We start from the raw sequence: 16,124 nt of genomic DNA, 5'->3' as shown, positions 1-16,124 counted from the left end.
GGAGACTTGTGTTACTAGATGAACTACTGCATAAATTGTATTTCTGCTGTGCAGTGTTACCATTTTTTTTAATTCTTCCAACAGAAGAATGTGGTGGAAGTAATTGTTCTGGTTGGAATTCCCTTTCTGACAACAATAGCAGAAGTGGGGTGGGGTTGTTTGAAAATGTTTAATGATGAAAAGTTTTGGAGGAGCAAGCTCTCCCAGGCTGCACAGGCTTCGCCCCGTGATTCCTCTTTACTGTTTAGTCTTCTGCAGAAACTGCAGCGTTCTCACAACTGGCTGTTTGAATAGTTTTGACCACTTCTGTCTCTTCTGAGCACGACTGTATAAGAATGCTTTGTCTGTATGGCATCTTGCTTTCTCTACTACGTTCTCGCATTCAGCTGAATTCATTTGTTTGTAATTTAGTGCCTTTTTTTTTTTTCCTTTGGATGAGGAAGAATGAAAGCCTACCAGGCTAACACCTATAAGCAGTACTTGGAGTTATTGCTACCTCTGTGCGTAATGATTCATCTTGGAGGCAGGCAGCTTGCTGCCCTCAATACCTCATTGTAGTTCCAGACAAATTCAGATGTTGTGCTTCAGCATTTCTGGCATACGAAGTCTCAGCGGTGATGCTTCTGTTTATTGTAAGGTTTTGTTTCTTGGTAACTTTGGAGAATATTTTATGGCAGCAGTAGTGCAGGGGCTAGTTTAGACACAGCGCGGAGAGCTGTAGGTGAGTTTACTGCTTTGTGTTGAACAACTTGGTAGCTGATACACTTGCTGCGAGTTACAGCTTGAATTCTTGCTGTTTGTGCCACTGGGGAAGCTGCAGTTGGGGTGTTTTGAGGTCTGGGATATAAAATGACTTGTAGCAAACATTGCGTAAGTACGTGTAGCTTTGGTCTTGGCACTTACTGTTTTCTGCGTGTTCCTAAGAGAGATGAGATGCAGTTTTTACCTCTCGAGCTATTTAAGATTCAGAGTATATTTTCTTTCCTTTCATGTTTGGCTTACCTTGACTCATTTTGATACAGGAGCTCATGTGCTGCATCTGCCAGACTTTCATCTGCTACACCTGCCCGTGCTCTCCCCAGACCTGCTGTTGATGCTAACAGCAATAGGGCTCAGTCACAAGCTACTTAGAGAACCCAAACCATTTGTAAGGAAACTTGCTCTAAGATATGGATGGCATTAGAGGGACTCGGGCTTAAAATTAGAAACTGTTTGTGATGCACAGTTGTAGTTGTTTACCTTGAACCATAATTATCTTATTTCCTGAGTTAAAAACGTCATGTCAGCTTGCTGAAGCGAGATTTGATGACAAAGGAATTGTTTTTAGCCACCAACAGAGCAAAGAACGCTTCAAATGTGTGTCTAAATATGATTTTATAACCTGAAGTATAGCACACTCAGGATTTTAAATTGGCTCTGGAGGTCGCGTGGGTTTATGGGTAGGCCATTTGGCCGGGGATCAAGGGACTGGGTTTAATCCTAACTCTCTGTCCTTTTGTCCTCTGAGCGTTTTCCTTGCCACCCTCTGTGCTGTTTGTTTGGACGGCCATGTGTTTGAAGGAAGGGATATGCCCTTTCGCTGGGGGTTTGTAGATTTTTCTCGGGGTGGTTTTTTGTGGCCGGGGCGGGTTCAGCACTGCCGTGGGAGGGGGTGTGAGGGTCCCCCCCCCTGCCCGGGGTGAGCGCTGCCTCTTCCCGGGGCACACGAGCCAGTTCAGCCCCTTCGGGGATGGGAGACCAGCAGGCAGGGGACGATGAGTAGGTTTTCTGCGGGGCTGGCAGGTTAAGCTGATTTACGGACAAGCTCCAGAAGTGGCCTGAGGGAGAGTCGAGGGATCCGGCAGCTGATCAGGGGCAGATCTCCCTGCTCAGCTTTATTGAGCTGTAACCGGTAACTTCACCCGCAGCCCTCGAGCCCCTCCTGAGGAGCTGGGGTACCGCTAACGTACACAGCCGGACTTTTGACTTCCTTATTGTACTATTTAGTAAGCTTTCTGGTGAGTCTGTGTGACCGAGGTGGCCTGTGCCCTCCCCTTAGCGTTTCCCAGCCCCGCTGTCTGTAGCTACGTGAGGCTGCAGCAGCCGCCGCTTCATCGCTGTTACCGGTGCTGCCGCGATGTTCATTTTTCAGGAGAATGGAAAATGGGAGGGGAGCAACTTCTTAATGATGGTGACTGCTACTTAAACCTGTTCAGGGCTTATAATAGAAGGGGAGAAGAATAATCAGTGGAAGCTGTCGGTGCTTTCAATTTGTGTGGTATTTTTAAAGAATCTTTTTTTATTCTGACCGTAACTTGCTAGGACCTAGACAATAGGGGAGAGGTGCCATGTGTAAATCAAGGAGGGGCGTCCTTTACGGTTTCTCCTTGCTGTGTAATTTGAGGTGATTGTGAGGCACTTGTCAAAACTCTGTAAACTGAAGACTTGAGCGTGTTTTAACAATTACATTTTTCACATCACTTTCTGGGCACCTCCTGGGTCATCAAGCCGGGTCTGCTGCTGTGGCAGGTAATGGTGGCATCTAATCCTTGTAATGGCTGCGTGTATCTGGTTGTGAGCCTTTGAGTGAGACCTGCTTGTTCTTAAGAAAAGAAAACTGTATCTGAGTTGTTGAGTTCTCTAGTTATAATGTTGGTGTGACTACACGGAGTTTTCTTGGCTGAGGAGGTTGTATACTGCTGCTTGGAGCGGGCGATTGCGCGCTCTTTGGGTAAGCTTGCGCTGGTTTTTTTCCTCTTTGAAAGAGGCTACATGTATGTTCTTGAAGGCTGAACAGTGACTTCCTTGACTCCTCCTTGGCTAATTAGCGTGCTTTAAAATGGGATGCTTGCATCCTTTTCACAAATCAGCTTTCAGATAGGAAGGGAAATAGTTCAGTTATTAATAGTAACCTGTATCCAATTTGCCACTGAATTGCATGGTTGTGAATATCTGAGACTGTAAAGGTGACGAGTGTGTCTGTCACTCTTTTCTTTTTTTTTTTTCCTTCTGAAGAATGGTCTGTATTTTCTCAATGTGTTAAAATTGAGCACAGAGTAAGAAATTGCAGACTCATATTTTTAAATAAAGTGGTGCTCTTCCTAGCCTAGTAGCATCGTTAACCCTCCTCCCTTCCCTTAGAAGAACTTACAAAGGGAATTTGAGTGGAACTGATGAGTAAAGGGCTCTTGGTGAAGTCACAGGGAAGGTATTCAGTCTAATGATGGGAAGTATGTATTTGTCCCGCTTCAGACTTGTACTTAGGAGGAATGAAAAGGAGAAGGTACCTGAAATATGTCAGCAGCTGTGATCTAACTTTAAATTACTGGTTTAATTCCAGAGAACATACTTCGTGTCTTCGTTGGGTTGTTGAAGGCCAGCATCTTGGAGCTTAATTAGGACAAGTTGAAGCTTTAAGATTTTTTTAGCTTGGTTTCATTCTGTTCAGCACGGTGGGTTTTTTGAGCTGTTAAAGACGGGCACTACTTGTGTCTGTCCTCAAAATCCACCTTTGGGTGTCCCTTTTGATGGTGTATCAGCATATTCTTTATCATGCATCTTTCAAATCTCAAATGGTAGAAATTCCCCTCGGTCACTGGGGGTTGGTTTTGTTTTTAAGTGCAGGTGGTAAGTTTTTGGGATGGCTATGACAAACGTAAGCTAGAAAACCATCAGCTCAATTTGTTTGCCAGGTGAATCTGTTGAAATTCTTTTATAGGTACCTGTGGACAGGAATTGACTAATCTGGATGCTTTTTGTTAAAAACTTAAATTCTGTAGCTTTTGAGCATACACTGTTTCTAGTGCTCGACACTGGAATAGGCTGCCCAGGGAGGCGGTGGAGTCACCATCCCCAAATGTGTTTAAGACTCGTTTAGATGTGGTATTAGGGGATGTGGTGTAGGGGAGAACATCGTAGAGTGGGGTTGACGGTTGGACTCGATGATCTCAAGAGTCTTTTCCAACCTAAATGATTCTATGATTAATTTCTTTTAGCTTTCCCTATAAACCTTTCTAATTGTCAGTGCCTAATTGACTCCAGTAGTGCTAGTTTTCCTTTATTACTTCTTGTTTGTATGCCCAAGAAGAGCGTTTGTTGTCTTTGTGTCCTACCTTTTACTTATGGTGTGTTGGTTTCTGTGTTGACCTGAAAGTTTTTTTCCTGGGTAATGCTTTCTAAAGTGTTTGATTTTTCAACTGGATTATGCCCTTCATTTTACATGTCTACATGTACGCTGCTGTACTCAAGCTTTGAAAAAAGGGCTATGTATGTTTTCCTTGTATTATCTGACTATAGAATAATTGGATTGGAAATCTACTACTTTTCAGATGGGGCTCAGCAAATGTTTAGGATACGGAGGTTACAATTTCTTCTCATTTTCATGTGAACTAAAAATAATCATGGAACATTTCTGCTTTGAATATGCACGCCATTGTGCATCCTGTGTCTCTTCCAAATGGCTTAGGAATTAACGGCTTACTATAAATTAAACAGATTGAGGGTTCTGTACATTTTGATGTTGAATTTTATGGCTGGATAGCTAACCAGTTCAGGTTATTTGAAAGCAGATACGATGCTGCTGTTCTGTGCTGATGGTTTTCTTGGAAGCACATTCTCACATGCTTAACCTGTACGTTTGTGTATCGGTAATAATGACGTGTTCTTCCAAAGCAAGACGGTGGATCTTTGCTTCGCATGTGCAGATCATTTAATAAAGACATGAGCCTGATTATGCCTTTTTTTGGAAGAGATTCAAGCAGGCTCGAAAGACCCAGCAGTCTTAGGTAATTATATTTCATATTGGAGCTCTAAAAAAAGAAAAAAAAGTAAGAGTCTGGAGGATTATTTGGAAGCATTGGGGCTGACAAACAAGGATGCCTGTAGCTTCCTAGGCTGCTGGAATGACAGTGGATAACGATTTTTGGGTGCCTAACCACTTTCTTATTGCCATCCGTGACAGTGATGGCCACTTGATGTAGGTTAATGCTGTTACAAGGCAAGTGTTGCTAGTATAGTTAAGACTTCTTTATTTGCTTGCTGATGAAAGGTATTTAGGTATTTAACATATTTTTAAATCTAAAGGCGTTTTTTTTTTTAACTTATGCAGACTAAACCATAGCGTGGAAAGCAGCGTGTCCTCTAGACCGGCAGACCGAGTCTTGTCTCTGCTTGCTGGTACAGAAGGGCAAGCTGTAGCCTTGAGCTGCAGTCCAAGGTTGGTTAAGGAAACTGCAGAAGCTGTATTTTGACTTAATACTTTCCACTCGTCAGAGAAGCCACAGAAGGGTGGTAAGGGTGAAGGAGGAGAGACGAGGGAACATGCTTGTGGATTTCCAGAACTCTTAATTGTGTGCACAAAATTGAAAAATCTGGTTCAGTGGAAAATGTTCAGGCTTGCTTGGCTCTTCTGCCACATCACGCCAAGAAAAAGAGAGTTACTTCTTTACTTCAGTGATTGAAGCTTTCAGGTCGTGCTGGGAGCCGGCACTCTTCTGACAGCCCCGGTTTATTTTACTCTGCCAAGTACCTTTCAGGCTGCTTTCACCAATCTTTCCAGGAGAAAAGATATATAATTTTAGAGGTTATCAATTTTGAGATATTCTTGAGAGTAAAGAACTTTAAATGTCAGATATGAAGAAACCAGATAACCGGTAATAAAGTTAGAATGCCCAATAACTTCAGAGTTTATTGCTCGGGTGCCTGTTGTGTGTTTGTAAGGGTTACGCTCAATGAAACGTTAGTTTTCTGCCGATAATTAGTTTTTTAGTTTAATGCAATTCAAGCATAAAAGTAGTTAAATGCTTTTGACTTACTGAAATGAACTACAGAGGTTTTTTTTATTTGAACTTCTCAAGTCTCTCTCCTATGAAAGAAGACATAGAAATGTACCGTTCACAAGCATCATTTCCCATTCTCCTTGCAAGCGTGAGGCTCAGAGTATTTATAAAGTAGACAACAGTGGTGTGCAGCGATTCCTCGGGGTCAGCCAAGAATATTGGAGATGGAAGCTGAGTCCAGTTGTTATATCAGTGTGTAAATACTGTAACTAGTGTCGTTTAATGGATTGAAAAAATCACAAATCTTGAGGAATACCTGAAACAACACATTGGAACTAGTGATTTGACATCACAGGTCCTGGATTCTTTTCATTCACTGGAGGTCTCAAAACAGCTTAGTCCTTCCTGGATTTAGACTACTGACAACCCCCAGTTTCTTGCGGATTGTGTCCGTGCCAGACTTTCAATTAAAATACTTAAAAGACGACTTGGTTCCACAGGAACCGCATCTTTCCCTTCCTTCATGCTTGTTTTGATGGGATAAATTGAGCCTTAGGCTCTTCAGCCCACGCATAAGTATCTTGATCTGTGTTTTTGAGGACAGTATCAGGTTATTTTGTATTTTTATCAAGTGGCAAAGATGACAGGAGCTTTAAAAAAATGTAGATCTCAGCATACATATTATCTGCAGGGCAAAATAAAGCAACTTTGAGACCAAGAATATATTACCTACTTAGTTTCTGAAAGTTAGCAAATTAAATTTTACCTGATGCTACAACTTTGTCACAATGAAACATACTGAGAGGTTGGGTTTTTTAATTATTTTTTTTTAAAATATTTTTAAGTACTAGTGGAATTCTCTCTGCACTTCGGTTTTCCACTTTGGTAATTGGTACTGTATGAGCATAGCTGGCTGCCGTGATTGCTGCGGAAATATTTGTGTCTCTAAATTCTAGTGAAAGGCAATTTCTGTAGTTCACACCACTATTGGAAACTTCTTCTGAACGTGCAGGAGCAAGTGTGTTCTGGTCCTGCCGCACAGAACAATTTGCTCGGCGTGCATGTATTTGGCGATGGTTGTTCTGTAAGCTACTGATAGGAGGCAGGGCATTTCAGTTAAAGGCATGTTATTTATCTCTAATTTCTGCATATTTCTTGGAAATAACTCCTCCTCCTCGCCCCTTTCGGATGTCCAGTGTGATACCTCTCTTTTTTCCTCCTGTTTCTAAATAGTCCCAAGCTGTGTAGAGTAGTCTGGGTGTGCTTTTCCAGGCTCTTGGGTGAAATTGCCGCAAATCCGATGATGTTTATTAGCCATAGGTCCCCTGGAGGGGCCAGAGGAAAGCTTTCGCTGCTGCGCTGGGCAGGACTGTTCTTGGCTCTCAGGCAGTTGTGAGCAAAACCTACAGAACTTCTGGAGCACAGGCAGTAATTTCCGCACTGTTTCTGTGTATGTGGCGCTTTGACTTCTTCTCCGTACTCCAGCACTTGTCATTTGGGTTCTTAACTGACTTGGGTGCTGTAACCAGGCAGAAGGTACCTGCAAATATTCCTGGAAGACATGTTGCTGATAATAAGTACGTGGGGCTTGTAGTACTGTTTGCTTATGGTTTTCTCAGATTCTTGAACTGTAACGTGATTTTTACAGTTTCTGAGAATAAGTCGTTTTCATCATTTCAGCAGGATGAGAGATGGGTGTTTGTGTACAGGGTGCCGCGTAAAGCTGTGCAGCGTTGCCAAGTTGTTCTGAGCATGCCTGTGGAGTGCATTGGAAAAACACTTCTACATTTCCCCTCCCTCCAAATTTGTTGTACTCCTGCCTCCTCGAGTTCTCCATCTGAGGTAATGGAGCTTATCTGAAAGCGTAAGCTCATTGGCGCCTTGTGTGTTCCCCAGTGTATATTTTTACTGAAGCCCTCAGAGAGATGCCTCATTGAAATTCTGTCTCTTCCTGAAATTATTTCTAGGGAAGCAGATGAGCGCTGTGGAAAAAGGCGATCCTACTCCCTAGAGATTTTTTTTTTTTCCATTCAGAAGTTGGTCTAAAGCAGAATCTACATCTCAGACTGGTATCCTGTTACGCTTCTTAATTCTGGATCACTGTAAAATCTGAATTGATGCAAGTCTGTCTTTAAATCAAAATACAGCTTCTTACTTTTTGCTTCAAAGAAGCAATAATAAGGAAAAATGTACTTGCTTGTGGGGAGGTTGGCCTTTCATTGTTTGAAATGAAACTTCAGCAAACAACTTCTTTCCTATTCCCTGTAAAATGGAGATTTAAGTAGAACGCTTTTAGCATTCAGTGGATGAAATTTAGAAGTATCTAGATGTATAAAATTGTTTAATCTTGAACACGTTGTTCGTAGAGACCCATAGTGACTCTGCGTCTGTAGAGAACTGGTCCGGTTTTATTATTTTATCGCTGACATCAGTCCGTGAAGCCACCTCCTGCCTCGCTGCTGGAGCCGGTTAGTGTTCCCCTGCCAGATCTCCACTGCCTGCCCAAACGGCTTTGATGTAAATAGTTTATAGTTAGCTTAATGCAAGTATATATTTTTTTTTTTCAGGTCACATCTTGTGATTGCAAAGCATTTTCCATCTTCAAATACTGATTTCTGTAAAGTTCTTTCATTAAAGAACTTTGAATTACTTAATTCTCATTTTTTTTTCAGTGAGTGCTAGGAAAAGTTGCACCGTGTGCTCTAAATCTGAAGTTTACTGATCTGTCTGGGAGTGCGGCAAGAGGAATCAATAACTAATCAGTGGGGAACTGCTGAGGACTACGTGTTAGAGAACAGAAGTTGGTGCGAGAACTTAGAGGTTGAAACACTTACTTTAATGGAACTTACCCGGGTTTCCAAATTACTTAACGTGAATATAAAATAAAGCATCACAGCTCTTGAAAGACTGAACTTGTTTTAAACCAGAATCTGGTCACCTTGAACACGTAATTATTTGGTATTTATACTACCGTTTCAACGCAAAGGGAAGATGAACGTCTGCCATTTTGCATTGCGAAATGGTGTCTGTGTGGCTGCAGTTGGCTTGGCACGCGTCGGCGCCGTGTCCAGCAGTCGGTCTTGTAAGTGCACAGGAGGGAAAACAAGGATAATAATGTTAGTTTGCGAAGCGATACGTTTCATTAGACTAAAGCTAAGAAAATTGGGTGGATAAATGTGTCTAACATTATTAATTATAAGGTAGTCTTTTGGAAGGAAAGTTAGTTATAAATTAAAATGTTGGATTCTGCACAACCGGAACAGCGCCTGAGTGACCCGAATACATATTAACAGTCAGGTTTTGCCCATGATCTGTGCGTTGGGCATCTGCCACTGAAGTACTTGCTGTACTTCATAAGTAATTTGATAACCATTTCATTAAAAATGGTTCGCTTTGTTGTGAAAGTTACTTGGCTCACAGGTGGTCACTGTTTCAGTGTTACAATACTTAATGTATCTTTTATATGTGAGCTAAGTAATGAATAAAATGGCTATATGTCGGCCAGGAAGCAGATGTAAATAGGTCTTCAGAGTTGTCTATCGGTGTGTCATGGGACAGGATTTCTGTAGACTTTTATGATCGTTTTGTTCACAGTTGACCATAGCTGCTAATGTCAGCAAGTAGCACTACTGATTTTCTAGAGAATGTAGTTGGAAGTTCAGCTTTTTTCCCCCCTCAGTTTATCTTTTATTGCTGTTAAAGTGGATAGCTCTAACTAGAGTTGTGGCTTTTATCATGGGGGGAAGAGTATAAAAGGGCAGGGGAACCGCGCTGGAAAAGGTGCCGTGCAGGTATTGCCATCGTACTCCGTGAGGCTGTACTTCCCCATCAGGGACTTCAGTGCCCCAGGACTCACTTTCCTTGGAAAAAAACATGAGGTAGCCGTATGTCTTTATCTCCTTTGCTCTTTTGAAAGAAAAAAAAAAAAGTCATAAAACTTTCATTTGTTTCCCTTTTGCTTGTCTGGAAGAGTTTACCTGCTGCAGGATTTTTGAGTCAGGACCGCGCGTCCTTGCGTTTTTTTTTTTTTTTTTCTGCTCCTTTTCCCTGTGATTCCTAAGACTTTCCTTGGTTTAGTTGGTAGCAGCTCTACCCTGGATGCAGCTGTGTTGCTCATGTCGACATCTTGCCTTCGACTTTTCATCAGGGAGTGAAAGTTTCTCAAAACAAATGAGGCTTTCCCAAGGTTCCCAGTCTCCTCCACTGGGTATCTGTCCCCTTCAGCCTCAGGGTCTCTCCTGGATGGTTCTTTAAAGGTCATCCTGTTGGAGAAGACCTTTGTAAGGTGACGAGCAGCGATAAAGTTGAACTGCGTGTCACGAGCTCTACTTAGACGAGTCCTGTTGACTGTGAAGTTGGGAAAATGTTACAGGAAACTAAATCTGTTGCTGTTTAAGGAACCGCTGTGCTCTGGAGCGTGCTGTCGGGGAGCTGGGCGCTGAAGCTGTGCAGGCACAATTTGGGAGAATGACAATAAGTTAAAACAAGGTTTAAAAGGTTGGCTGCCCTAAAGGACCTTCGTGGTTAAAGGCATCCGTGTGAGAGGTTTTAGAAAAAGAACACACGAAGCAGAGAGTTCTTGGGAGGACCAGTATGTGAAGGTCCTAGGAGGTAAGGTGGTCTGCGTGAGTTGAGGGATCTTTAGCATTTTGTATGGGGCAACTGGAGACGGAACAAGCAAATGAAAGCAATAGTTGGCTTTGTTGGAAAGAATATACTTTAGTTACCCACTTGGAACCTTATATATCTGAGTTTCTTGTTTTATATTTAAAATTGGGTTTTAGATGTTCTCCTGTTAGGAGAAAAGGTAATTTAGAAGAAACCCACATTTTCCATTGTCAGCTGGAACAGGGGTTGGTCGCTGTGTCCCTTGGCATGGTTTAGAGAGCCTAGAGATCACACTAGACATGGGATTTTGTGCGGGGAATTTGGCAGCGAGCGGTATGTGGAGTTGAATATTAACCCTTTAACCTTTACTCTGGTCTGTGCAGACCAGAATCCCTTCTGTGGCACCGGGGAATGCCCGGCGCCTGTGCTGCAGGTTACTGCTGCTTGCCTGGCACGGCTGAGCTTTAGCAGTCGTGGCTGCAGTACATCAGCCTGTTTCATTTCACAAAGTTCCTTTACTGAGCTGCTTCGCTGTGGGAGTGCAGCAGAAGCTTGGGCATTGTTATTGCGCATCTCATGCATGTTTTGAAGAAGTTCTGTGGTTTTGCTTAGAGCATAAATTGACTCTTCCCATATTTACAGGTCCCCTACAAGCAGAAGTAAGAACCTGCTAATGCTGAGCAGGTATCTGGAGGTGTTTTGGTTCATCATAGACATAAAAAAAATTGGGATAAGACAGTGTTTTACATGTGGCTTTGCCCAAGCTCTCTGGTTTTCCACGCTGCAAACCCCCAAACATGCTTATTTGTAGTTCAGGCTTGCCCTTGCTCATACGATTAGTCCGAAACCCGTCCCCTCTGCAGTTGGGGAGTAGCCAGGTCACCCACAAAACCATGGGGACTTGTGTGGAGATCTCCTCTGGAGCAGACTGGTTTGCTCTGGCTGGGAGAGGAAGGTATGTCTGAGGGAAGGTGCTCGCCGGGCAGTGCTGGGTGGCTCGTGTCCTGAGATCGGCCAGGTTTAGTGCAGCCCTGATGCTCCTCAGGCAAGTCGGGTTCCTGCCCGTGCTGACGTGACGGTCACCCGAGACTGCTCACGTTGCGCTGCTGAGCCTTCCTCTGTCGTGAGAAGCGGTGTGAAGAGTTCAGGGATTGGTTTTTGGGCTCGGAATCGGCTGCCAACCCTTTCATGTACCAGTTCAGTCACCCAGTTAATGAGTGTAATTCCCCCTTTGCCGTGGGTGCTGAGAGCTCCTGCTGGCTCCTGCCTGGCGTCGGGAATTTCACTTTGGGAATTTGCAGCTGGGAAAATATCCTTGAAAGGTGCAGCAAGAGCTGTTTAAAAAAAAAAAAAAAAAAGAAAAAGTTTGAGGTTTGTAATAGATTACCTGCTATTCAGAGCAAGGATCCAAAGGTACGCCTGAAAAGAAAGCGCTTGTGTCATGGCTAATTCTATATAAGCTCTTCAAGAAAGTGAATTCCTGGCACGGGGCACCTGGTAGCACACCGTGGGCAGCTTGCTCTGCCCCTGCGTAGTCTGTCGCTGCATGAGTTTCTCACACTTGGGGAGGTGACATACCTGTTTTCATAAATAAAATGACTGTAAAACCACACAGATGGTTACAGAAACCTTGAGACAAGTAAATAAGTTTTTTTTTTTTTTAATCTGTTATCAGAAAGTTATGGAACTCGGTTGCTGCTCTGCTAAGCGTCCCACAATTTCTTTTTATTTGTCTGTTTGTGCAGACTTGTTATCAGAACGTTTATTTCTGGATTAGGCAAGAATTTGTGTTTAGTAGCCTTCATGTGCTCGAATATAGCATGCTTGTGAATAAAATTGAATCGTGTGTTTTCGTTTTCTAATGAACCGATTCCCATGTTTTTCAGATTACACAGCGGTTTTGGGACACACCTCTGTTGGATTTTAATATATGTCCTGCTAACAACAGCTTTCAACTATGGAATCGGTAAATATTTACTTTGCTTCTGTCCAAATTTTCTGTTTTATTACCTAACAAGTGCTTGTGTCCATGTCGATGTGTTTGTGGTTGTTTTTTTTTTTCTTTATTTTCTGAAATTTGGAGGTAAAAATTGCAGACTTTCATGGCATAACTTGAAGGTACCAACCAAGAATGTATTAGGGAATGTCTTTAGTTCCGAGATGCCCTTTTACTTTCATATAACTTCAAATGTAGCAAGTTATTCCCTGACTTCAGTGAAAGCGAAAGTTAACTTTCCTGCGGGGGCCGTTCCAGCACTGGTTTGTCAGCAGACTGCCTGGCCTGTCGGTGCCGTTGGCTGCTGAGTATTAAATATCCTCCTACTTCTCGTATATCGCGGTCCTCTTTCTTTCTCTTCACTCTCAAAATGTCTTTTTTTAAAAAAAAAAAAAGTCTATTAAAAAGTGCCAGTTTCACAATGTTATGTTTCCTTGTGATTAGTTATAATTGAAACAGATGGCACCTATGTTTCATTTTGGGCAGAGAAACCTCCCAATATGCTGAGACTACAGTTTGATTCAGTGTTAAGGTTCAGCTTTTTGGTAGCATTAGCAGATGTAGAAATAATAGGCTGTCCTGGAGTGGAATTTAGAGGGGGGGTGGAAGAAAGAGATTTTTGCCTAAGCATTTTGAGAGAAGATGAGAGAGGCCGGTGCTGTCCTCTGGAAAGCAAAATGATGTAGCTGTAGCTGGTGGGGAAGGAGTTCGTTCTTGCTGGTGTTTTTTCTGCAGTGCTGGCAGTTTGGTGTGTTGCAGGCTGAACACAAGCTGTTGTTCTCTGCTCTCCGTGAGCTCGGCCTTGCGAGTGCGTGTGTCGTGGCGGCGTTGCGGAGGGGGAGCTCAGCAGTGCAGAGTTGAAGGTCATCCTCAGCACGTCCGCGAGCGCTGTGGAGGAGGCTCTCAATGGATAACCTACAGCGCGTTCTTCTGCCGCGGGGCTTTGGGTACTTGGCTGACCTCTTGGTTTTGTGCTGCAACAGGATTATTATGTTGAAATTGTCGTTATGATACAGGCCGTTATTGAAGGAGAGTTGCACTAGGTAGAAATAAAGGTCTGCTCTATCAGGCGGCTTTGCAAGCTGGTAGGTTTCTTTTGTCCTGGGTTTTGAGGGGGAGAAAAAAATCATCTTTGTATTTAGTTTGTCCATAATAATGCCAAGGTATTCAGATGGAGACAAGACGTTATTTGAGTTTCCCTTGCTGAATATTAATAGTGGTAGAAGCCTTTCATGGTGAAACAAAACAGACTAGGCATCAGTAACTCTCCCCTGCTGCAGCTAAGTAATTAAAGTGTATCACGTGTGAGACCTTTTGCTGTAGTGTGCAGTAACTCTTTCCTTAATGGGTGCTCTGCAGTCCCCTGAAAGACTGAGCTGAATCCTAACATCAATTATAAACCAGGTTGTTTACTACCTATTATATTTCATACTTTGGTACAAAGATTTTTCATTCCGAGTTTTGATGTAAACGGCGTTTTGCTTTTCTGAACGCAAACCCTACTTTGAAAAACAGGGTAGTATTAATTGCAGTACCTTTCACTTCAACGAAAACTAAACGTTCAAACTTATTTGCATAGTATACTTGCCCGCTGGGCAAAACGACTTCTTCCCCGGCTGATTGTAGAGCATTATGGCAGGCTGCATCTCTCCAGGGCCTTTTGTCTGCATCATCTGCCTTTTGGCCACTAATATCTTTTAGGATTATTACTGAGAGCTTAAATTATGCACTACACTGCTATGGTAGCTGCCCTTTTAGAAAAGTTTGCACGTATGCTTTTCTCCACCTTTAGCCCTTTTTTCTCTGGATGTTTTGTACTCTGTTTATATAAAAGCCGCGCTATTTTGATTATGGGTCTAGCTGAAACCGTGGATGGAAAATCTTGACAGATGAAGGTTGAGGATGCGTGATGTGACAAAACATTCACACTGTGTAGAAAGAATTACTATGAAGTCAGATGTTTCTCCGACTTCTGAAACAAACAAAAAAGGAGTGATTTTGCTTTGTGCACTTTGTGAGCCCTGAGAGATGATAGTTAAGTGACCTTTTCCAGTAAAATAAGTTCTTATCCGCTGTTCTGCAAAGACAGACTATTGCATTGCTTAAAATGCATATTGATCTCGAGTCTAATACCTCCGTTCCTGGGCCACTACAGTATGGAGATGTTGGGGAGGAGGGAACAAGGGGAGAACGTCAGAATCCTCCAGTGTTGGCTGAAAAAAAATGATCCAAATCTGGTATGTTCTGAAACTGTAGAGATGAATTCGTAGGCTTTGTGCTGGTGGGGAGGCTACATCGTACAGGGTCACTGCAGTTTATCACGCAGGTATCCGCCAGCGCGGTTTATGCCATCCTCCCAGTAGCCCGAGGATTGAATGCAATTAATGTCTGGCCTAAGCTTCAGTAGAAACCTCTCATCCTAGAAGGCAATAACTCTAAAAGCGGGTCCTTGTCGTCTGTGCTAACTCCTTGTGCTGCGCCTGAGTGAGACCCTGGGGTACTTGTGTGCCAAACTAAGCAGAGTGGAGATGTGCCACCTCCTGCCTTGTCTGAAGAGAAGGTGTTCTGTTGTCACAGTGCTTGGCTTTGGTCACTTGTCCATTCGTGGCTATGAGAATAAGGTTGCCTTTGCTGTAAACCTGTGAGTGAAAATGCACTAGGACACAAAGCTGCTTGGTGTGGGTTTTTTCTAGCCAACTTGGGCAAACCTGCATGTAACTTGCTGGAAGGGATGCTGCCTGGATTCCCCACTGAAGGAGGCTGAGGAGCCTCACCTCCAGGACCAGGCTTGCTGTTGTAGTAAGATCCTGCTGGGTTGGCTGGGTTCTGATGGTGCCATTCTACATTTCATAGCTTGGCTAATGGAAATAAAGCTTCAGTGCTGGAAGGGGACTCAGATGGTGCCCACTTTGCTGTTCCCTTTGTTTGCAAACCCGATGCAGGGTGTTTCTGTCCCTGGGAGGCGGCTTGTTCCCGTCACATGTCCCAATACCACTTGTTCGTGGTGGTGCGCTGTTAAATCTGATCACCAAGATACTCTAAATATTCCTGTTTTATTTAAATGCAGAGATTTGTGTGGATTATTTGTAGTGTGATCTGCTGACCCAGAAGGAGTTGTGTTGGCGCAGCCGGAGGACCAGAAGCGCCGTGGTACGTTGTGGGGAGGGAGCGGAGGGCTGTTCCACTGCAGGAAGTGTTATGAAAGTCTGAGATTTCTCCATTTTGGTAGATGGCTTCTTTATTGCGAAATGCAGGAGTTGCTACAAACACTGCTACCCCTCAGTTCTCTAAAACAGACTTGTATCTTTGTGTTTTGTTGTTTTGTTTCCCCCTCCCCCCACTTTTCGTAGTAATAACACCAGAGGTCCTATCTAAATGGGTGGAGAAAAAGGGAGTTCAGTCGATGGTGTGAGATGCCGGCTTCACGTAGCCTGAACGGCCCCGACACGACAGCACTCGTGCCACAATGAGTAGGACAGATATTTTCTTGCTAAACTGTTTTGAACGGTTTGCTCGAAACAAGCCATGTTCATCCTGGTAGCTTCTTTTTTCACTTGTTGACAGCAAGAAGCAGCTGTATCGCGTTGGGCTTGTTCTGGGGTTCGGTGACTCGACTGGTCCCCAGTGCTGGAGCCGACAGCTGGTGCGATGCACGTTTTCCCGATGTCTTCATTAGGGAAGCGGAGGGGTCAAGGCTTTCTCCGAGCAGCAGAGAGATTACAGCGGCTTTTGATGGTGGTTTTGGCACTGGTATTTTACAGAGT

At 43.4% G+C, this 16,124-nt stretch overlaps 1 protein-coding gene across 14 annotated transcripts in view; it reads left to right on the top strand.

The window, feature by feature from the left end:
* Positions 1 to 16,124, top strand: part of ANKRD11 (ankyrin repeat domain containing 11) — a 159,044-nt gene that overhangs the window by 15,054 nt on the left and 127,866 nt on the right. For all 14 annotated transcript variants that reach the window (XM_054199225.1, XM_054199236.1, XM_054199228.1 and 11 more), the window contains one exon: positions 12,251 to 12,330. The gene's annotated coding sequence lies outside the window, so the exon portion shown is untranslated. The remainder of the gene's footprint in view (positions 1 to 12,250; positions 12,331 to 16,124) is intronic.

The sequence above is a fragment of the Rissa tridactyla genome, chromosome 4 (assembly GCF_028500815.1).
Source record: "Rissa tridactyla isolate bRisTri1 chromosome 4, bRisTri1.patW.cur.20221130, whole genome shotgun sequence".
Lineage (NCBI taxonomy): Eukaryota > Metazoa > Chordata > Aves > Charadriiformes > Laridae > Rissa > Rissa tridactyla.
This window is presented reverse-complemented; position numbering and strand designations above follow the sequence as displayed.